We start from the raw sequence: 3,974 nt of genomic DNA on the forward strand, positions 1-3,974 counted from the left end.
TGTGCTATCTTTGTTAAATGCTGGCATGTGCCTGTGCCCTACTTTATGAAGCATTTGGACCTGTTTAAATGACGAGAACATCTTTGCCTCAGGAATCTCTGCATGCTTTGAAGAAACTGAAATTCTCATCTCTTCCGTGACCAGGCCTTGGAACTATTAATATGAGTTGATGTCTTGATCAATTGATGAATCATTCAAAGTGACATTGGAGGCTAACTGGGCAGGACTCTGTTTCCCCTGTTTAGTTCCTCTGCTTGTCAAATGAGCATAAGAAACTTGGTTTGCTTTGTCAGAGCAAATGGTTTTGAAATGCAACAGACCCAAAGAAAGCATAATATTGTTCCTTTCATCCATGATTTGTTTTGTTAGCGTTGATGCCAAGGAAAGAAAGTCATAAAATAACAGTAGTGAGTGGCAACTGACAGCAACAGGTGGTTATATTTACTGACAAAAAGGAAATTACAGAGGGACATTTGGTATATGTTTTGAGAGCCACTTTAGTCTAGTGGTTCAAGCACTAGGCTAGAAACCAGGAGATTGTGAGTTCTAGTCCTGCTATAGGCCTGAAGCCAGCTGAGTGATCTTGGGCCAGTCCTTCTCTCTCAGCCTTAGAAAGGAGGCAATGGCAAATGAAATTTTTCTGAGAAAAATTGCAGGAACTTCTGCAGGCAAATGGCAGGAGTGTAGAAAGAAAAGGAGAAGAAGAAGGAGAGATAAAGTGGTAATCATTACATGGAAGGGGAGAGACAAATAGTACCCCCTCCCCACAAATAAGGCATTGGAGCTGACATTGCTTAGATTTCTTACCTATTCAGGAGTTGTCCCAACCTATCTAAGCTCGGTGCACACTGAGTTAACAGAAGATGTTGCTATTATCATTATTTTAATTTAGAAAATGTTTTCTGAACATTCCCAAAATACAATCTTGCTTCTTCCAAAATCACTAATCAGCCAGCCTACAGAAGGGGCCAATACTGTGCATTTAGAAAGATCCATATAGCACTCATTGTCAAGACTAAGGCCATTTAGGGCTTCCCCCATATCTCTAAGTTAAGGTGCCCACCCATCCTTGTGTCAGCATGAAACAATGGCACCCATTAAATTTGTTGTCTGTGTTACCAATCCCTAGCCTATTTCTATTGCTTCTGTTCTAAGTCACTGAATATTTTTACCCTTATCTGATCCTTATTGCTACAGGCATGCTAAAAGATCTTTCCTTCTGGTTTTGCTTCCATCTCTTTTGAGCATTTTTACAGCAAGAATGGCAGCCTTCTAAGTTATAGCCAGAGGAGTGGAATCTCACTTCAGGACTCTCCCTTGGCTGGAGGCAGTCGGGTGTGTGTGTGTGTGTGTGTGTGCGCGCATCCTGCCGAATTGGTGTGTGGATTCCAGCTGCTGTTCCCTGCATGCTGATCAGGTGTTTGGCAGTCAGCAGCAGCACAAAAGTGATGGAGGAAAAAATATGTTCCTTCAAGTCAGTTTTGACTCCTGACAATTTCCCACTGCACTTTTCTCAGCAGCATTTTTCAGAAGTGGCTTACCAGCTCCTACTTCCTGGGGTTGAGAAGAAGTGACAAGCCCAAGATCAGCAAACTGGCTTTGTGACCAATGCAGGAATAGAAATTTCATCTCCTGGTTTCTAGCCTTGGCTTTAACCACTACACCAAAGTAGCTTTCAGCAGTGAAGAGCTGTGTTTGTGTATGTGTTAAAAAATGATCCATCCCAGATATCAAATACGTTAGGTATGCCACTGATTCTACCTATGTTCCTTAGGTTGGTTTGACTGCCTTTCTTCCCATGCTCTGTCTGGATAACTGCAAACCTAAAATAATGTGAAATCATGAAATATCTGGAAAGACACCAGAGCAGATCTGGCCTTAGAGAGGAAGGAAGCAGATTCTACCATGCTGAATCAGTGAATTAGGTCTTGACTAACTAGGTATTAGATAGTTAGTCCCTTATTTCAAGGGATGGGGTGATAGTGGATTAAAAGTGACAGAGAAAAAGGCAAATATACAATAAACACAATTTTTAATATGACAGAACAATAATTAAATACATGGAAAAATTATAAGCATTAATTTCATTGTCTTTGTTCTGGCCACATTCTTTAGACCAGTACATAGAATGATACTCAAAAGGCCAAGTTAAACCTCTCAGCCCAAAATATTCCTGACTTAAATAGCAGAAGTGTTCCCACAGCACACTTAAGCTGTCACTTAAAGATTTATTGGCTGCCTTTGCATAATATGCCAAAATTGGTAATGTTCATCTTGATGTCAGTGGAAACTCAGAAAATGGGTTAATTCAATAACTAAAATGTGCCCATTATGTGAACACATGAATTGAATTTCTGCTCTGTTGTTCTGCAATATAATGATCTTTGTCATCTTTCTGCTCAAGGATGACCATGTTGAGATCATGGCCACTTAGAGAATGTACAGAAATGGATGTTTTATTCAGATATTGTCTTGGAGCTCTTCTCTAGACCATATTAATGGATTTCCTTTTTTATATAGTTATCACTAGATTAAAGTCATACAACAATGAAGCCTTCATGGCCTTAGTGATGATTAGGCAGACTGCATCATTATTAAAGTGTAGTTCATTTTCTCCTTTTCTGAAAATGTCACCTTGGGATGTATTGATCAGTTATGTACTCGGTAAATGGCAGAGGAAGCACAAGAACATGAACTACAATTTGAAAAATACAAATAGACAGCAAACAAATCTTTCAGGGATAAAACAAACAAATAAATGAACAGGAAAGATTCTTGTAACTGCTGGAAGATTAAGCAATTTATTATGGAATAAACTTTCATGGTCTAGAATTGACTTTTCCTCTGTACCATATTCAGTTTATGATGCACAAAGTACTGTTTTATTGGATAGACTCTAAAGCTTATTGTATGTCATGTACCTCAACAGTCAACACGTTCTGTGCATTTACTTGGATAGTTGTGTATACACTGCTACTATATTTTGAATACCAGTGATGTTTGCATATGTCAGATGGCAGGCATGCTATATGACTCTTTCCTTTAAATGCACATCTTTGATGACAAGAGCCATGTTTGTTCAGCAACATTTATTCATCGCTGAAAGGAAACTGAAATATGAAATGACTGGCAGACTTAAAGGCCAAAGACAATTTTATTTTCTTTCATCTTTAAAGCAGGTGAATAGGGCAGACAGGCTGTGCTATATGTATCTCTAATGTAAAAGCATTAACTCATGAAAGGAAAGTTATATTCTTTTTTTTACAGGAAATCTTTTACTGACATTTCTTAATGTAGTGCATGCCAGATGCGATGCTCAGGGGCCATACTGATAAAAGCATGTAGTCTAAAAATAGCCCATTCAGTTGGATGTCTTAGTTCCTTTGTAAGAAGTTCTCTAGCACCTTGAAGGCATTCTGAAGTCTTGCTGTGACAATTGGGATAAGATCTTAACTCGTCCGCTTGAGTGTAAAGCACAGATTCTGGGTTACACAGGTGTGCAGAACAAGTTCATTAAAAGGCACATATCATAATAATGTCACTGTACCTTATTTCCTAGGGCCACTTTACACCCAGTGCAAAAATGAACCCTTGAGGAAATATTGGAAATGTTCTAATAATGTTCCCATTGCTAGAATTGTACTGCAGTACTCAAGTGATTTCAAGTTTGTTTGTTTTGCCAGTAAAGGAGATGGAAACAAAACTAAAATCAACTAATTCTGTTGGTCTCCCTTTCCTTTATTCTGTTAGTCCCAATGAGCACCAGTTGCCAAAGTACAGGTTATCTTGGTACTGTTCTGCCAATTTTATATCTAAATTGAGCTCTTCTTTAGTTCTCTCATGGGACCATTTCTGCACATACGAGGGCAATTTGGAAATAAACCTCCATTTGATTATCAATGACAGACACTCACAGATACAGAATTTTTATTATACACATTAGAAAACTACAACATTACATTACTTTTTGACAT

Source organism: Crotalus tigris, unplaced genomic scaffold (assembly GCF_016545835.1).
Source record: "Crotalus tigris isolate CLP2741 ecotype Arizona unplaced genomic scaffold, ASM1654583v1 scf7180000018599.1079084, whole genome shotgun sequence".
In the NCBI taxonomy this organism is placed as follows: domain Eukaryota; kingdom Metazoa; phylum Chordata; class Lepidosauria; order Squamata; family Viperidae; genus Crotalus; species Crotalus tigris.